This window comes from Ochotona princeps, chromosome 1 (genome assembly GCF_030435755.1).
Source record: "Ochotona princeps isolate mOchPri1 chromosome 1, mOchPri1.hap1, whole genome shotgun sequence".
Classification (NCBI taxonomy): domain Eukaryota; kingdom Metazoa; phylum Chordata; class Mammalia; order Lagomorpha; family Ochotonidae; genus Ochotona; species Ochotona princeps.
Window position 1 is genome coordinate 122099153 of NC_080832.1, and position 20518 is coordinate 122119670.

The window sequence follows — 20518 nt, forward strand, 5'->3', positions numbered from 1 at the left end:
TGCCTACTTGGTTCCTCCATCTCATGTCATCCATCTTCAGCATGCACAGGTTCTGCTTGCTTTATCTATAACCAGCATATCTTCCAAGTTATTGTCTCCTTTATTTAGTTTTATTTGCTTCACTCTTTACATTTTTAATTTTTTTTATATCATAATTGAATTTCTTAATTCATACAAAGACCTTTCATTATATTCATTTATACTGACTGTGAAATAGTTATGGCTCTATTTTCAGACTGGTGCAGTTGGATTCAAATTGCAGCACCATCATTTGTAAACCATGCAAATATTGTTAAAGTTAACCTACTGTGAGAAAGACGAGCCCAGAGGAGGCCAGGACTGATGGAGAGTGATATGTGTCTATTTCTGGGCTTTGTAATGAGGTAGGAACAGCTCAGCCAGCTGTCCTTGGTGCCTGAGCCCTGTTTACCCCTGCCAGTATATTTTTTATTGTTTCTTCCTATTCTTAAGCAAGCTCCAGTCCTTATCTTCTCTCTGTCAACAGAGGCAAATCTCCAACCTAAAATAATAACTTATTTTTGATTTATATTTTGGAGTTCTCTAGAAATGTGTCAGAGTTCAAACAGAGCAGAGAGGAGATAATATGACAAGATTTATTGCAAGGATTTGGCTGAAATATGCATGGCAGGAAAATCAGGAAATATTTTTTTAAAGACTTTTTATTTTTATTTGAAAGGCAGATCTACAAAGGGAGGGAGAGAGGGAGGAAGGATGGGAAACAAAGATGGAGGAAGAGAGGCAGCTTGCAAGAGATCTCATCTACTGGTTAACTTCCCACATGACCACAACAGCCAGGGCCACGTTAGGTTGTATCCACTAGCCAGGTGCCCTACCCAAGTCTCCTCAAGGATGGCAGGGGCTCAACACTTGGGTCATTTCCTGCTGCCCCCTTAGGTGCAACAGCAGAAAGTTGGATGTAAATAGGGACCCATATGGGATTCCAGCAGTGACTTAATCAGCTGTGTCAAAACACTGGTCCCAAAAAGGCTTTGCTTTCTAAGCAATGTTTTATTTTAATCAAAAAATAACAATAATGTCTAATAATTATGTAATATGCACTGTATTATATTATATATGAATACATACTATAAAGTGATTAAAATGTAATGATTTAAATATCATATATATGCAGCTATGTATGTAGCAATAAATAGAATGTTTTGGAACACTTTCACCATGTGAATAATTGCATTAAATCGATACCATCATTTCACATACTTGTATATCTTGGTAGTATAAACATGAAAATCTGTTCAGAGCAACACTGAAGCACACATTGTTATTCATTATAATCACCACTGATCCAATGATTCATTAAAATCCATCCATTCTGTCTGAATTGTGTGTTTTGATTAGTCTTTCTCTCATGCTCCAATCATTCCTCTCACCTAGCTAGTGATTAAAAATGAGAATTCTGATTCATGAGAACAATTTCTTTTTCACGAATACCTCAGTTTTGCTTTGAAAACCTTTCTACTGATCAAATTATGCTTGCCTGATTATCTGTGACTGTCTCCCCCACTTAAAACCAATACATAACAGACGTGAATCATATCCAGAAAGGACTAGGAGAGCAACACCTAGGTTTACTGTTTGAATAATCGGAGACCCCTGCTTAACAAAGTTGATACTTAGAAGACCATCACACTATATGAACACAATGTACTACTCAAAGGACTTGGAGTATTTTACCCATTTAAAACTCACAACTACCCTGTGAACAAATCAAGGCACAAGATAAACACGAAATTGTTTAATACAGAATGATTTGCCCAGCAGAGGAAACAATCAAGAGTGAAGAGACATCAAACAGAATGAAAAAAATATTTACAAACCACCTATATGATAAAGGATTATAATCCCAAATGTATCAGCAACTTATATACCTCAAAAACAGTAACAAAAAAACCCCAACCAATGTAGAAGAGAAATGGACTTCAATAGACAATCCTCAAAAGAAAAAAATACAAATGGCATGCAAATGTATGAAGAAATAACATCACTAGCCATCAGGGGAAATCCAAGTCAAAACCACAATGAGATACCATTCTACCCATCATCTTACTAAAATCCACAACAGAGAATAAGAAATCTGGAGAAGAATGTGGAGAAAGGGGAGCAGGTTTTGGGAATGTAAGTGCTGTGAAAATAGCATGAAGATTTCTTTAAACAGCTAGAAACAGAATTACCTTATTAGCCAGAAACCCCCTACTATGTATATTCTCCAAAGACTTGAACACAATAAATCAAAAAGATACTACCACCACCACCATCATCATGGTTATGCCAGCATCATTTACATATTTCAGAATCGACCAACGTCTCCACCATCAGAGGAATACATAAAGAGAATATGGCATATAAATGATGGAATATTATTCAGTCATAAAAATAAATTCTACCATTGCAGCAAAATGGAATCAATTGTAGGACATCAAAATTGAGTGAAATAAGCCAGCCTCAGAAAGATAAATACTGTATGTTTTCTGTTACATATGAGTTAGACTTTAAAAAAAAACATAAATTGTTATGTGGTACATTTTTATATGTACTGGGATTCCCCCCATCCCTCTCCAAACCCTCCCCCCTCGGCGGATTGCTCCGCCTTATTGCATTTCCATAGTTCAAATTCAGTTGAGATTCTTTCATTGGAGGTATTTACCAAGCATACAGTCCAGCATCTTATTGTTCTGGTAAGTTCAATAGTTTCTTGGTGAAACCATCTCTGGTCTGAAGGTAGAGCCAGAAGAGTATCATCCCAATCAATTAAAAGCCCCAACATAATATTTACAACCAATTACAACATTATGGCATTAATTGACATGGTATTGATTAACCAATATGTTAATAGTAAAATGCAGGTTCTCAGCCACAACCTGTGATTTCTTCATAGACATTTCCATTTTGGTTTATATTCTACTGTGTTCTATACACCTTAAAATGGCTATAGATTGCCTTTTAGCTGTCTCATGTCTATTTTAGTTTTAGTATTTAGCAGTTTATAGCATTGAAGCATGGTTTCTCTGAACCTGGCTGTGTGGGTTTTTTTTTTTTTGGTAGTCTAACTATATAACAAGACATATGTCAACAGTTTAGGTGAACAGTTATAGGAGGGGTGTGCAGAGAAATCTTCAATACCCCAGTGAGGAGTGACTAATCTTTGTGTCCCACCCAGTCAGTTATGGGTGCATCCCCGCTGACCGTTTCCTGTCTGTTTAAAAAAACATAAATTGTTGCAAGATCACTGCAAACACAGTCTTGTAAAACCTCATTTTATACCTTTGTCAAACCAATGGTTAAGGATGTAATATTACTGTAGTTTTAATGATCTGTGATTGCTTTCTAACTTAGATACAATGATATCCTTTCCTCTCTCCCTCCCATCTTCCTTTCTTACAGTCTTTATTTTTTGAGATAACATTTCAAATTTATATTAAATTTAAAAGGTTTATTACTTCATTAAATAAGAAGTTTAACAAGCAAAAAAAATACCTTATTTTAATAGGAATCAGGCAATGATTATAAGAAAGAATTGAATGGAAAATGACCATTGCACTCATACACAGTAAATTTTAAAGTAGTCACAAATCATTAAAACTATAGTAGAGTAACATTTTTAACGCTTGACAAAGTTTTACAACACTAGATTCCTACTAAACTAAAGTCTGCTTCACTTTTTATTTGTTAAACATCTTCTCTGCTGAAGTATTTAGTCATTTACTGTAATATAATTGAGCCAAAACTCTTGTTCCAGTTGGTCTGGTTCCAAAGACTATCCTTCAACTATGCCTTTACTGGTTATCTTTGAAGTCAAGCTTCTAGGACTTCAAAAGATATTTTCTAGAATGTTCAAAGTTGTTGTTGTCCATCCTACCAAAATGTCTCCGATCTTCCACTACGCGCCCCGATTCGTTTTGAGCAATGTAATTTCTTTTGGGAGTCATCATGTTTCAGAGAAATAGCACAGCAAAAGTGTACTAATTTCTATATATAATTACAATTTTTACCATTGACAAACACATATCTATGTTATATGTATATAATATCGATGTATAATATATTGTAAACAAATATTATATATTATTTATGATATGTGTAAATATGTAATTTATAAATCAAATATCATATAAATATGTTGTATATTGTAAGCATATATTATATAGTTATATAATTGATAACACATATATGAGTATTTATAATATATCCCTATAATATATATTATCTTAATAAATACATATATTAACATATGAATATATAAATACATATATAATACATAATATATAGACATCTATATTAGAATATGTTCCATAAGTGGGACATCTAAGGCTTAGTCAATTCTATCATTTTCCCAAGCTGAAAGAGCTAGTGACCGAGCTGCAAGGTTACTTTATGTATTCTAGGAATACAGGAATCATGTTTGCTGCTTGAAAGTGGAAGTGACCCATGGAAACAAAGGCAGCTAGGACCCAAGTCCACAAACAGTCTGGAAGTCATTTGGAAATTTAATGACTTGTATAGAGAATTGTTTCTTTTGTATGTTATCACTGCAAGAAAAAGTTTTCATTTGGGGTTGAATTTCATAGTGAAGGAAGTAGCGATGGCCATTCTTGGCACAGTTTCATGTATGAAGAGGTGGTTTGTCTTCACCTGTCCTGCTCATCCTCACATACCCACAGGGAGAAGAGCTGAATGGGCAGGTGGGAGCGCTTGTGTGTATTTGTCAATCAGAAAAACCTGCCTTCACAAAGCCACTGTGTTGACATCTACTAAAATCCCCTGCCATCCTGACCCTGGTTGCAAGATGCTGGGCTACACTCCTGCCTGCTGCTGAGAAGGCTGGTTGTCTTCTGCTGCCCTCAGGAATTCTCGCAGTTGAAGATCTTACTGTCTGTGCTACTATCTAGCAGACTGGAGGATAATATAACACTGCTATAGGAAAGATGCATGTTTACAACTTATAACATTTCTGCCAGACAGTTGTTTCTTATTTGCTTGCTTGCCTTTTTGTTCCTTTTGGAGGAGAAAACATATTTTAAATGCTTGTCAATACATAAACTAACATGTATTTATGAAAGTATCAACACGGCCTTGCAGATAGCATGGTTTGCCTTATGTTTCTGGGAAGATGAAAAACCTGATATAATCACCTACAACCTTACTCCCTACTTTTGCCCATCTCTTGCTCACAAGATGAGCTACAATTTTGTTACTTTCTTACCCACTTCTCTATGTTCAGATCATTTTTCCTTCCATTTGCCCACCTATCCATCTGTCCACCTACTCTGAGAATTGCACAATGTATAAATTTGTTGTTTTATCACATACGTGTTTCTGGAATCAACTTTTCTTACTGAACTTTGTGTTTCTGTGATGTGCACATGATGGTATCTATGGGTCTAGGCCTGCCACTTCCTTCTGTGTTTCATTTGGGTGTTGTCTGCTACCACACACAATGGTGGAGTTACTGTTGTCAAATGATCTCTGTGCATATGTGTTAGAGCTTCAGCATGGAATACACCTTTGTCTGGAATGGTGGGCTTATGGTACATGCCTCCTGGGGGCTTTTCTGGACTGGCCAATTTGCTTTCCACAATAGCTGCACCGATCCCCTCTAACGCAGCAAAGTGCAGGCAGCAAGGATCTTCTAGGCATCTGCTGAATTAAGGCAAATTCGAAGCTTTGTATAAAAAAATCACTATTCCAACAACCTCACCAAAACTTGCTACTAGTCTACTTAGTATGTTTTGCCAATGGCCAATGATACATCAGTTTTTATTTTCTTTGCATTTCCATCCCCGATAGTGAAGGTCATTGTCTTTTCATATGCTTATTCGATAACTGATTTCTTGTATCGTCCATCACAGGATTTCTATTTGATCCTCTCCTTACATGTGGAATTACTTCTTTCAAGTTTATTTGAAAGGCAATTATAGAAATAGCCAGAAGGACCTTCTAATTGCTTGATCACTCCCCAGATAACCTGCCTGCAACAGCCAAGGTTGAGCCAGGCAAAAGCTAGGACTCATTCAGGTCTCGCATGGTGAGTTAACAGCAACACAATTACTGCCTCCCAAGGTTCACTTTAGCAGGAAGCTGGAGCTGAAACAGAGCCATGACTTAACCCCAGACACTTCAGAGTGAGACAGGAATCTTAGACATTGTAACAATGGAATCTGCACCTGTGGAATCTCCTGACCAGCTCAGGCTACTAATTTCTTATTGTCTCCTCAAATGTATTGCAATGTGTACTAGCACTTATATTTTCTTTTAGGTGGTTTATGTCAAGTGGAAACTTTAAATTTTAATTTTTGTGAAAGCTCTCACAAGAGATTTATTCTACTTATCAATATTAGATTCTGCAATTTTTATTGATTTTCTAGTAATTTCGCTTTTAATAGTTCAGTCTTTAAATTCTGTAATATTTAATTTTATCAGGAAGAAAAAATATTTTTGCCTATGAATAACCATTTGACCAAACTCCATGTATTAATTATTTTGTTCTTTCCCCAATATTTGATAAAGCTGATTGAGTTACCAAATTCTCTCTAGGTATTTCTTCTCTCCTGTAAATGTATTTTTATATCCCTGAATATGGTAGGTTAATGCACATCTTTAGCAATTCTTGGTATTTTCCATTTGAATTTTTTTTCATTAACTTGAGTTATATGAACTGCTTGTTAGTAATCTAATAAAGATGACATTGAATTTATGCATTAATTAGAGAAGAATTTCCATCTCCATGGTGCTATTTAGATATTTTGTCTGATGGACATCTGAGAGTACTTGAAAGACACCTATCAAAACACTGTAGGCGGGACCAATGGGGAGGTGAAGTAGGGGAAGGGAAACTTAATGCCTATTAAAATGTATTGGGTTTATTTTAATAAGCTTCTAACATTTTCTACCTAAAATAACATTTATTTATTTTCAAGTAATTAAAGATTGAGACAGTCCCCAGTAGAGATGTCCTCCTTAGCTGGAGCAAAGTGTCAAAACCAGTAAACTGACATAAATTCAATCTACAGACCTTATCAAGATTATACCAATTTTGCATGCATACATTTGTGTGTGTAGCTCTGTGTGATGTCATCACATATAGATTCACGTAATACACCATCGCAAGATACCGAACTGCTAGAATGCAACAAAAATCTCCGTGTTGTCTCCTTACAGTGACAACAGGTTCCCCAAATTCATCTCTTTCTAAGTCTGCCATTTGACAGCAGCTTATATATACATTAGTTTTATACATATGAAGGGACTGTAAAGAGACCATGGAAAAACAGAATTATAAGAAAAGTCTATTTGAATGCTAACATTTTGAAAATCATACATGACTTTTTCCTAAGACATGTTCCTCATGGCTTTCTGATTAATAATTGAATGCATCAGATCCATTAGAGTTATTACATGTTTCAGTAATTTACTCTTTTTTGTTGCTGATTAGTAATTCAGATCATGATAAACAGTGTGTTTAATGGCTCAATCATTGCAGGATAGTTTTAATGATTTCATTTTGGAATTCTAACAAATAAGGCTATTGCATATTTGTAGTCAGGTTTCTGTGTGAAAATAAGTCTTCATTTCTCTGGGAGAAATAGCCAAAAGACTAGTTGCTGGAGCACGTGGTGGTTGATCTATGGGAGTGGAACAGGTTTGTGTATTCTTTCAGAGAGATGAGACCATTTTGTATTTCCACCAGCAATAGATGTCTGAGTGATCTACCTTCTGCATGGCATCACAGCACTACTTATTCTCACAACTTTGTAAGAACATTAGCAATGCTGACACCTCCTTGAGTTGTCTCATCGGAGTTTTAGTTTACACTTTAATAATGAATGGATGTCTGGAAACCAAGCAAAGATTCTTTTGAGAAAGGGAGAGAGAGCTGCAAGTCAAAGGAGGGAGAGGGAGATTATATTTTAAAATTAAAGATGGTTTATATTTTGCATCAAAACATGTTAACTTGAGCAAGACATGCCTTGAATTTTCTCTCATTCTCAAAGTCTAAGTTCAGACGCAACTTTAGTCCCTCAGCTAGAAATTACTAAGCAACACTTGCAGAAAACAAGTATCACAGCTTACGGAGCCCCTGCTCCCACTATTTTTCTTACGGCCTGAGATTATAAGCCTGTCTGCCTCCTATACCTGCTCTTCACCTCAAAGAGCAGCAGAGGTGTCTGGGCAAAAGGTACTTGTCTTACTGAATAATATCTAGTCAGAATAAGATTGAGAAGACAGAGGGTTTACTGGATTGCTATTAAGTCAAATATAGAAGACATGGTAGAAATTTTAGCTTAGTTAGTGAAATGTCAGATACTTTTACAGATAGCTCACCCAATTTCTAAGCCTTAGCAAACACATTCATTGCTTACTATTCTATCCCAAAATGCATAGTCCTTAATGATGGGTCATCTTGCATGTGACTATATAAGGATCCTCTTCATGAAATTCTTTGACTGTTGTCAACTAATGAGGAGAGAGGAGGGAAGAACGCTCATGGAGACTCATCACCTCCATTCATATCCTCTAAGCTATACATTAGTCTTAATGCCAAGAACGTGGATAAATGAGCTCCATTATGCTTCCAGGAAGTGGAGTGAGGCTTTATCACTCCTCCAGTCTTGGCCAGAGGGAGCTCATAGAAGGAAGAACCTATCCACTAAAATCGTCTTCTCTGCAAATTGGAATCAATGTTTGGCAGCAACACAATCCCCTTCTCTGGGACCCCAGGAAGTAAGAATCCAATCAGGAAAGTATAGGGGAAGTGTCCATGTGATACACAGCACAACTTGAGCTCTGGGAGAGGTGTTTTATTAAAGCGCTCCTGCTTTTCACATCTGTTATACATATCTCACAATTTGTTCCTTCTGGCTTATCCTCACCATTCTTATTTCAGTTTAAATGGTATCAACTCAGAGAGGCCTTCTCACATTACTTTTGCTCAAAATGTTCCCTGCCACCCAGTGAACACTTAACACACTACTCTATTCTGCTTACCTGGATATGAACTGATTTGATCTGGTGATATATTTTCTTCTTCTCCCATGGGGACACAGCTCCATGAGACTGATAGTGTTTTCACTTTCATTTGCTGGCACTAGTACTTTCTTGTTAAATAGATTATAGATAATAGACACATATTAAAAATTCTTTCCAGAAAACCAGTAATATTCCTCTTTTATGAGTTTACAAGAAGGCTGAGAGCCACAATACAGTTATAGATATCTCCATTTTTATGACATAGGAGTAGTATCTTTATCTTCTTGCACTTTAAAATTTTTTAAAATAAGTTTTCCATTTCATTATGTCCTTCTTATCCATTCTACTGCACAACCATTCAAAGGGAGTCCTTCACTTACTCTGCTTCTAACATATACACTTGATGTCAGAAAATTGACACAAGTTCAGAGAGCTGATAGCCAAAATGGCCAAGTTACACTGAATAATGTGGATGAAAGCAAACATGATTTTTTTCATGCAAATAATCAAGCATGTTCATATCCATGGCTTGAATATAAAATCTGTAAAAAAATCAGTTTCTGAAGAAAATATTTTTCACATTTCATTTGAAAGTTAGAATTAGTGACACTGAGGAAAATCTTCTGCCTGCTAGTTTTTTGCTCACATGGCACAATGGCCAGGATAAGGCCAGGGCTAAGATGAGCACCAGTAACCAGGACGCCCATCCAGGTCCCCCACCCGTGTGGCATGGGATCCAAGCACCTTGGTCATTTTCCACTGCTTTCCGATGTACATTAGCAGGGAGTTAGATCAGAAGTGCAACAGCTCAGAGTTGAAATGGTATTCAAATGGGTTACTGGCATCGCATGTGGTGGCTTAACCCTCTGTGCCACAACAGGCTACTTCTTTTTTATATATTTTTATTAATATTTTGCATTATGTGACAGTTTCATAGGCTCTGGGAATCCCTCCCCCCACCCCTCCCCCCTCCCCTCCCCCCTGGTGGATTCCTCCACCTTGATGCAGCATTACAGTTCAAATTCAATCAAGATTCTTTCCTTGCAAACATATACCAAGCATGGAGTCCAGCTACTTATTGTCCAGATGGGTTGAACAGTTTCTTGGGGAGACCATTTCTGGTCCGAAGTTAGAGCTGGTAGAATATCATCCCAGTCAATTAAGAGTCCCAATATAACATCAACAGCAATTTGCAATATTATGGAATTGACATGGTTTTGAGTAACCAGTATGTTAAAAAAAAAAAAAAAAACAAGTCCTAACCACAACCTATGATTAGCTCATTGACATTTCAATTTTAGTTTATATACAGGACCGGCTGCTATATACCTTAAAATGGCCATAAGGTACCATTCAGCTGTCTCGTGTCTATTTCATTTTCGTATTTAGCCATTTGTTGTGTTGAAGTATAATTTTGTTGATCTTGGCAGATTTTGGGATAATCTAGACTGGCTTGTAACTCTAACAAGATATTTGTCGACAATTAAGGTGCAGAACATTTTTTTTTGGGGGGGGGCGGGGTGTGCAGGAAAATCCTCAACACCATGGTGAGCAGTGACTAATCTTTGTGTCCCACCCAGCAAGGCATGAGCCAATCCACGCCAGCTCTTTCCTGTCAGATTTCAAGCTCTACTTTCTCACAACAGGCTACTTCTAATGCATTTAAGAAATTGTTTTCCATGATACAGTATGCAGGTTTAGGAGTTCATCTCTGTCCCTGCATTTTAAATAAAGTAAAATGAAACCACAGCACAGCACACCCCTCACAGTAAATTTGCCAGCATAGGAGCCACATGCTGATCTACTAATGTAATGACAATAATCAACTCTGAAACTTATTATTCAAGAGATTGTATGCTCATGTTAAGAAAGAAGTATTCAGATACCATAGATAGAATGTAAAATTTGAACCCAAATTCTAATGAATATCTTGTGTAACTAGTCTATTCTACTGGCTTTGGCTCCAGCCTAAAGGTCCAGAAATTTTTCTTTTTGATATTTAAGGAATAATCAGGCACTAAAATAAATTATGCTTAACCTAATGAAGATGTCAGTGTAGATAATTTCTTGTGCTTGCATCCAACAGAAAAATTCCTGTGTGTGTGTGTGTGTGAACTGAATAAACCAGTGCAGCCTTTACTCTGTCACTTTATTAAATAGATCTTGCTGCTTACGCTTCCCAGTCACCCCCAAATAGGCGCCTGTGTGCCAGAGAACCAAACATGCACCTGCCATGGCAGCTTCCTTTCAGCTTCTGCAACTTCCTTGGCACTGCTGAGATGGCTGAGTTGAAGATGAAGGATGCTGTGCTTCTGGGGATTGTCCTCCAGACTTTATTTCTACCATGTCCACAGATGCAAACCTCAGCCTGTTCTCCTGGAATCCGATCGAATTCTGGTCCTCAGGAAATACTGTGGGCAGCACAGCTGCAGACAGGATTTTCAAAGCCATGCGCTGGACTCATGTTCCTGCCAATTCAATGCCTCATTGATTTTCCTTGATTGTTTCCAAATATATGGTGTAGATAAATGAGTGGTGGACAGGATTTTTAAACTTTGTGTTAGGATTTAGTGAAGACAAAAATCCAAATGTTTGGGTGTTCACACATGGCTAACCCAGTCTTTTTAGAAGCCAATGGGAAACCATCCAAGAAGAGCCTTGTGCTCTTGCCAACATTTCCTGCTCGAAGTTGGGTGAAAATAGCACGCAGTTCTATTTGAATACTTCTGTTTTCAATTTTGATCACAGGCAGAAACTGTCTCATAAGCATTTTTGAGAAACAAACAGGTAAATCAAACTCAATTTGGAATTTCAAGGGTTTTTTCTTTTTGTATTTGGAGTTGTCAATATAAATATGTTCTTTTTTTGCCCAAAATAATCTTCATGACCAAAGTGATCATGGTTAGGCTTAAAGCAACGTTTCAAGAGTCCCTGAGTTTTCGTTTCATAAAGATTTGTTTTGTGAGTCTATGGAGAAACTTTGGCATATCAGTTCTTTCACTGGAAAAATTTACATATTCTAGCTAACATTTTTCTCAAGAAGAGTTTGGTGCACTGCATATATGAAAGAAAATGAGAACTTTATTTCAGCTTGTCTCTTTCTCTGTGGCCATACTTTGTATACAAAACGATTCCGTGGGATTCACCATATAAATGCAGGGTTTGAAGACGGTCAGTCTCTGTACCAGCCAATAGGGCTAAGTACCAACAGCGATCCAACTCAAAGGGAAGGTCAATGCCTTGTACTAGAAGACACGTATTTTCTCTCACAGCTTGCATTTGTCTACGCTCTACTTTCTTACGTTCTGCTAACCATCAGACAACACTCCAGAATATCTTATTCAAATTCTGTGTCATATCAAGCACTTGGTCATACACACATAAAGAGACCCTTCATGTTATAGTATCAAACGTACACTTGAAATCTAACCCCAGTAGCACTCATTTCTTATGACGACCTAACAGTATTACTTTACAGATAATGGTTTGCATATACTGGGTATGTTTTCTTAAAATCAGACACAAGTGGTTTTCTCAAAAATTTTTCAAAGACCAACTAAGTATCACTCATTGACTGACCCCTCAGAATAAATATGCCACCATCTGATAATCACAGAACATCATGTCAATCTAAACTTTAGGTACATATTCCTTTGATAAGCATACAATTATTGTAATCGTCTATTGAGAAAAACACAAATGACAACTATAATATACTTTATTGAGCCTTTACAAAAGACACTGAGCTAAACAGCTATACAAAAAACTTTATTCTTAACAAACAAAACACCCAAAACTGCTATTTTTTTCTGATTTTGTGATTAAGGTGAGATTGGAGGTACAGACAGACAACATAGAAAGGATGGTCGGGAATTCAGGACACCACCTGTATCTTTTATCTATCTTTATAGATCTTTTGATTACTTTTCTCAAGAGTCCCACTGTGTACGCTTTTCATATAATTTTCCCAGTAATGTAGAATCTAGGCAACAGCTGACAGTGTGAAAACCCAGAGTTTACTTCCTGAGTATTCACAGGAAAATCAAGTTGATCAGTGATTAAATTTTAAAGCATTAATATTCAGATATTACATGTAACTTTCAACATGCTCCTCAGAGATTTTTAAGTGAAATCTGCAGTGAAAAAGCATTGTAACTCTATCGTGTAAGTTTACACTTTTGCCCTTAGGAACACAGAGTGAATAACTCATGAATGTGCTTTTGCATTTATTATAGGGCTGATTTTGATGTAATCTGCTTATGATGTTTTTTAAAATATCTGAACAGTGCTGTGTTGCTTTTCTCAAATCCAAACAATGAATCAATGGCATCTTTAAGAATAATAAAATAAGCCATTACACTTAGGATAATAAGTGTGAATGAATCTATAACATTTATCAACTAATTAATAATAATGTAAATAAGATCTACTGGATTCAGGCTACAGCTGGTTTGTCATTATTAACTCATGTAAGTTCTTCACATAAATGAGCCAACAGCTAAACATTTTATTCACAATCATGACTTGGGATAATTGTTCTGATAAAATAATCTTCCTTCTCCTTAGACCAAATAACTCTTTCTCCTTTAGGCCGAAATTTTGAAATTAACTAACAGTTGAAATGTTATCCAGCAAAAGTTTCATTTGCTATTACTTGCAATTTTGACAGCAAGAATACGTGATTTGTGCTTGCGATATCAATTAGTTATCTATGAGATGCATTTATTCTTACCCCATTTTGTAGGAACACATTCAATTAGCCTTTGGGTTATTTCTCTCTCTCTCTTTTTTAATCACTTATTGCATGCAAAGCTGTACTTAGTTAAAAAGCTAAAAATTTTCTGGGCACAACACTAAAGATTTCTATTTGTTCAATATTGGTCATGAATTTCTTACACTCTTCAGCCTTTTATGGAACTCATACTGCAAGTTTCTACATGCTTTCTTTACCCAGAAATATGCTTGTTATAAATGTTGCTCTGTGCAATAAAAAAAAAATATGGCATGGCATGGTTTCTTATAAGGCTGCTTCTTCAAGTCCATGCTTTTATTTTTCACTATGGACACACCATGGGTACACTGGCATTTTGATTCTGCATGTCCCAAGAGCAAGCTCAGAACATGTGAAATGGGGATCTCATCTCAATGTCTCTCTTTAACCCCTTGTTCACTTTTGTGTTCTGTGGCCTGAGTTGAGCTGCTCACAATTCTCTATTTGTATTAAGGCAAAGGTTCAAACATCAGCTTTCAGGGAACTACAGTAAGAGTAAATAAACTGCTTTAATTAAAAAAAAAACTGCTTCAATGCTATCAAACAATAATTTTGGGGAAATAATTATATCTTCGCCCTTTACATTACTGCATATTTGCACGGTTGCTGATTTTGTTTTTGAGGAAAATGTTAATTGTACATATATGATTGTTCTTTGAAGCTGCTACACGTTGGTTTAAAAGAAAATGGTTTAAACTGAAAATACCTGGGGCCTTCAAACAGTTCATAGAAAACACAATTACAAGATATAATTGTAGGTTGTGCGGGTGTGGCAGCTGGCGCAGTGGCTCAGTTGGTTAATCCTCCCCTTCATGTGCTGGGATCCCATATGGGAACCGGTTCATTTCCAGGCTGCTTCTCTTTCCATTGAGCTCTCTACCTGTGACCTAGGACAGCAACAGAAAATGCCTCAAACCCTTAGGATCCCACACTCGTGTGGGAGACCCATTAGAAGCTCCTAGCTTTACGTTGGTTCAGCTCTGGTAATCATGGCCAACTGGGGAGTGAACGGTGGACGGAATATCTTTCTCTCGGTTTCTGCTTTTCTCTGTAAATCTGCATTTCCAATAACAGTCAATAAATCTTAAAAAAAAAAAAAAGATACGTTTGGGTAGGTGCTGTACTGCAGTGGGTTGAGTTGCTGCTGGGAAGGCCTGTATTCCATTGCTAATGTGCCTGGGATGCAGCAGATGGCGGCGCAAGCCCTTGAGCTCCTGCCACCCATGTGTGAAACGTTACCTGGTCTGGCTCCTGGCTTCAGTCTAGCGCAGACCTAGCTGTCGCAGGCACTTGGGAAGACAATCAGTGGAAGGAATAGCTTTCTTTTTTTTTTCTTCCCATCTCTCAATCTTTCTGCCAAATAAATCTTTTAAAAATACAAGTTTATTTTGGTGCAAAAATGTCTTGAAATCCATGCATAGTTTTTATCCATATTCTCTTGGAAGTCGCCTGGTATTGTCATACACTATTAATATGTCAGAAATGGTTAAAACATGGTTATGGTTAAAACTTTTATGGAAATATTCCACATTTGCATAAAAAGGAAAAACATAGACATATCAAACGGGAATTCTAAAAGACAGTTCATTCTTGTATACTCTGTCAAATGCCAAAGGAAAATATTAACTTATTCTCAGATAATAAGGTCTGATATATCAAAGTGTTGAAAAATGTAAAGTAAAAAGATATTGCAAATCAATAAAACTAAGAAACACCTTCTCACACAGCAAAATTATGTAGGAGTGTCAAAGATCACAAGTTCATTAGTTTGAGGTGTATTAATCAGGAGTTTAGCTATTTGAAATAATTCAAAACATATTTTTGTAAAAACAGTTTGACTTTCAAGCTATTCTTGTTAAAAATGAAGACTATCATATAGTTCACAAAATCAACAAATGGATTTTTAACCAAAATTTAATTTTTCCTGAAGAAAATTTTTAATTTTTTCATTAACTTTGAAATTTTTTTCTATTCATCATAGAATAACTGTTTTTAAAACATGCTTAATGGTGACAAGGATAAGTATTCAACACGGCATTTTCTTTAGTGTTGTTGATTTTGCATTGTATGCATTTATGGAATACAGGACTACGTTTTGATATATTCCTATATTTAAGATATGGTATGGTTTAAACCAAGCTGATTAACAAATCTATCACCTCACAGTTTTTGTGTTGAAAAAATTTAAAATCTATTCTGTGCATTTTAAATACACAGCGCATTATTATTGATTGTGGTCACCCTTCTCTGCGTTTGCCCACTACAGTCTCTTTCTCCCATCTAACACTCTGTCCACTTTGATCAGCACCTTCCATTTCTCCAGCCAACTACCACTTTCTCTGACAATTACCACTCGACTTCCTGCTTCTGCAAACCCAACTTCTTAAGATTTCACATTTAAGTGACCTCAGGCAATATTTGACTTTCTCTGCCTGATTTCACTTGAGCTTCATGTCCACCAGGTTCTCCCATGCTGTCACCTCTCTTTTTAGACTGAGTAGTACTCAGATAAGCCACGTTCTTTTTAGCCACTCATCTGAGGATCACACTTGTATTGCTTCCAAGTCTGAGGTATGCTGAGTAGCACTGCAGTAAACATGGGTGTTTAGATATCCATTCTGCATATTAATTTCAATTCCTTTGGATATATACTGAAATGTAGGAATGCTGAATCACATAGTAATTCTAGTTTTTTTATTTTCTAAGGAACCCCATACTGTTTCCCATTACACATATGTTAATTTATATTTTCCAAAATACTACTCAAGGGTTCCCCTTTCTCCATGTCCTCACCAGTGCTTGTACCATCCCTCCCTCCCTTCCTCCTTTCCTTCCTTCCTCCCTCCCTCCCTCTCTCCCTCCCTCCCTCCCTCCTTTCCTCCCTCCCTCCCTCTCTCCCTCCCTCCCTTCCTCCCTCCCTCCCTGCATCTCTCCTTCCCTCCCTCCCTTCCTCCTTTCCTTCCTTCCTCCCTCCCTGCCTCTCTCCCTCCCTCCCTCCCTCCTTTCCTCCCTCCCTCCCTCCCTCCCTTCCTCTCTCCCTTCCTCTCTCCCTCCCTCCCTCCCTTCCTCCCTTTCTCCCTCCCTTCCTCCCTCCCTTCCTCCCTTTCTCCCTCCCTTCCTCCCTTTCTCCCTCCCTTCCTCTCTCCCTCCCTCCCTTTCTCCCTCCCTGCCTCTCTCCTTCCTTCCCTCCCTTCCTCCCTCCCTCCCTTCCTCCCTCCCTTCCTTCCTTTCTTTTTTCTGTTTTTCATCCTTTCTTTTTTCCTTCTTTCTTTTTTACAGAACAGCATTCTAACAGGTATGTGATAACGAGAAGCTATCTTAATTTATAATTCCCCAGTGATTTGGTGACAAATAGTTTTATATCTTCATATGTTTCTCTGATATCAGGGTGCCTTTTTTATTAATTATTTTGCATTACGTGACAGTTTCGTAGGCTCTGGGAATCCCCCCACCCCTCCCCACACCCATCCCCCCTGGTGGATTCCTCCACCTTGTTGCAGTATTACAGTTCAAATTCAATCAAGATTCTTTCTTTGCAAACATATACCAAGCATAGAGTCCAGCTACTTATTGTCCAGATGCGTTGAACAGTCTCTTGGGGAGACTATTTCTGGTATCAGGGTGCCTTTTTAAAAGAAATATCCATTTAGATCATTTACCCATTCTATAGGTGAGCTATTTCTTGCTACAATTTTATGTATTCTGAATTTTAGATTTATCGATGCTTTCTGCAAATTCATGGTGACATTTTCCTGGATCATCCTTTTGGTCTGGTGCAATATCAGCTATTTTCATTTTCATTTCTACCCAGAACAATTTCATATAGTTTTGCCCCATGTTTTTTCTAGTATTTTATTGTCCCTATATTAAATTTTAATCTTTGCTCTGTTTTGAGTTGATGTCTGCCTATGGTGTGAAATGGGATTCTATTTGTCCTATTTGTGAACAGCATGATCTATTGACTATGTCTCTGTTCTTTCTCCACTGTGTGTTCTCAGCACCTTTGTGAAACAAAATTAACTGTTCATAAATGCATTTGTTTCATTTTTCTATGCCAGTTTTGTTATGATAGTTTCTATTTACACCAAATGATACAAACCACACATCATGTACCTGTCAAAAATGGAGTAAGAATGTGCTATGACCAAAGCGGAGTTCCCAAGAAGAAGACTGTCAGTTTTCAAGGTGTCAACTCTAGTGTGTCTTCTACAATGTCAAAGGATCCAAAAAGTTGTGCAACAGGAGAAAGGGACCCTACATTAAAACATCAGAAAAAGTATAAGAACAAGGAAAACAGCATGTCCCAAAGATAACTCTATCTAATTTCGCATGACTGGGGAGCAGAGAATTCTTATGTGGGTATGAAGTAAGCTTCAGTTTTCTATGCTCTGTGGATAAATACACTGCTAATTGCAGACAGCCTCAAATCACAGATTCAAGGGTTTCCAATTGGCACAAACAAGAAAGACAATGACAAAGCTATGGTAGATTACATATTCCAAAGAAGTATTTTAACTCTTCAGTCAGATTACAGAAATGAGGGTGCTTCAGAAAATTTATAGAAAATTGGAATTAAAATGTAAGTTTAGTTATAGTTAGAAATTCAGCATTTCTTTTAACATGTATTTCCAAAAACTTTTTGAAGACCTCCTACATGTTATATGCAATGTGTATTTGTGTATCTATACACCTGTGTATGAGCCCTATGATTTTATACGGTACTCTTTCCCTGTATTGCATGTTGGATCCCTATAATTTATAATACACAGCAACTGCTGTCTAAGCTGCAATTCATAAAGCATGATGACAAAAAATGCACAAGTTCATGATGAGCTACTATATTCAGCTAAACACTAAGAACAAATTTGTGAGTCATAAACTGTTACAAAAACATGAAAGTGTGATAAGTGTATGAGTGTGGTTTAGCCATGTGTTTCAGAAGTGGGAAATTGTGGACTGCCTTAGGAATTTATGTTCCACTGTAGGGGATTCACTGCTAAGCACCTTCATTCACAGTAGTAAGAAAATCTACTCAAGGAAGGAAAAAAAAAGCATGGACTTGACAATCTGTTAAGTTACAAAAAACTTACTCAGGAGAACCCCAAGAAAATTTGCATGAAAAATTGTATTGCCTGGTAGAAACAATGGAAATTGAAAATGTATTGTCTATGAGAACAGCTGTGCTCAGAGAATCTTGTTAGTTAACAGCACACGCTGGTCATCCAAATTCTCGTCCTGTGCAATTGTTGGCAGAGGTGTGCCAGCAGATAGGGCTATCTGAGCAGGTGGCTCACGAACTTCAGGGCATAAACAAGACAGGATGCAAACAATGATAAAGGCGTTAATGCAGCACCAAATCTAAGCAGGCATTCATAAAGCCAGAAGTCATTGCCAAGCAGCAGTGTGCAACAGGTTCAGAACATGCTTGCTAACTGGGTGGCTTTTCCAGGTTGTTTTTAACCTCGTGCTTGTCAAACGAGGAAGCAGTGGCAGCCTCTGACTTGCTTCAGCCAGCATAAACATCATTCATTTAATCCCTTCTCATTTTACATATGGAGGGAAAAGAAGTAAAATAACACATAGGAAGCTATACAACAATATATGTAGGTAGGTATGCTTGCATGATTAGTCAAAATAATAGCCCAAGGAAGTTAGCTCTGAGAGCTTTCAGGCCCGGGCCTTGTAGTGTGGTGCTTGGTTTTTTACAATTTTTGTACTTTCACAATCTAACACATTTTGTGTTATAGGGTGAATGTTTAAAGAATAGATGACGAATCAAGTTCTGCTATTTTTTATTAAAATGTGCTTTACAGTTCTGCTTATCAAGAGAAACAGCTCTCCTTAAGCAATTTGATGCAAAAATAATACAGTTGATAACACTGTCTTAACAGAAAGTCATCGGGTTTTTAATCATTCACTTTATCTTACAAAACATGCAAAATCCAAACTGTAGCAAGAGTAAAACCTGAGGAGTGCTGACAGAAAGGAGAGAGAGAGAGACTTGGGGGAATTGCAAGTGCATATTCTGCTCTGAGACGTCCTTCCACGGGTGTGCACACAAGCAGTGTTCATCGGGTTAAATACTTAAGATCTGTGCACTTGACTGCATGGAAGTTATATCTCCAACTACACCACTACAGGAGCCAAATAAAATGCAGCTTTAGGCTAGATGTTGGGAAACAAATCTCCTTTCATCAGGATAATACTGCAGAGTTTGCCTTAGCCGAAAGAACTTTGGAGAGTAGATTCCTGAATATGTGTCTGGGGATAGGAGGCAGGGTAAGTTCTGTTGTGTTTTTGTGTGTTTGTTTTGGTACTGAAGCCTTAATTGCATCCTGTATTAACGCTAAAACAGCAGACACATTGTGCAAATGTCAATCTGCAGCAGGGCAGTTAGCATATTTTCTCGAATCTTCACTCCTGTAATGTGAGTTCACCCATGTTGACACACCTATCTCCTCAAGGTTTACCCAGATCTTCTCTTCACTCCATGGTAACAGGGAATCATTTCAGGTTGCAGTGGCTGTGAGGCAGGAAGGCCCTCTGCAACCATTTGTCAGCTTCAGGACAGATTGCATGTTTATTCTCTGGAAGTATAAGTTTGTTTCCTGAAGCATTTGAGATTCTCAGAGCAAAGGGGCCTGGGGTTTTGCAGGCTAGCTCCAAATTTCTGTCAGAGCAGTTAGCACAATGCCTATGTCTGAGAGGGCCTTTGGCCAAAGCACTGTTTAGCATCTTTCACTG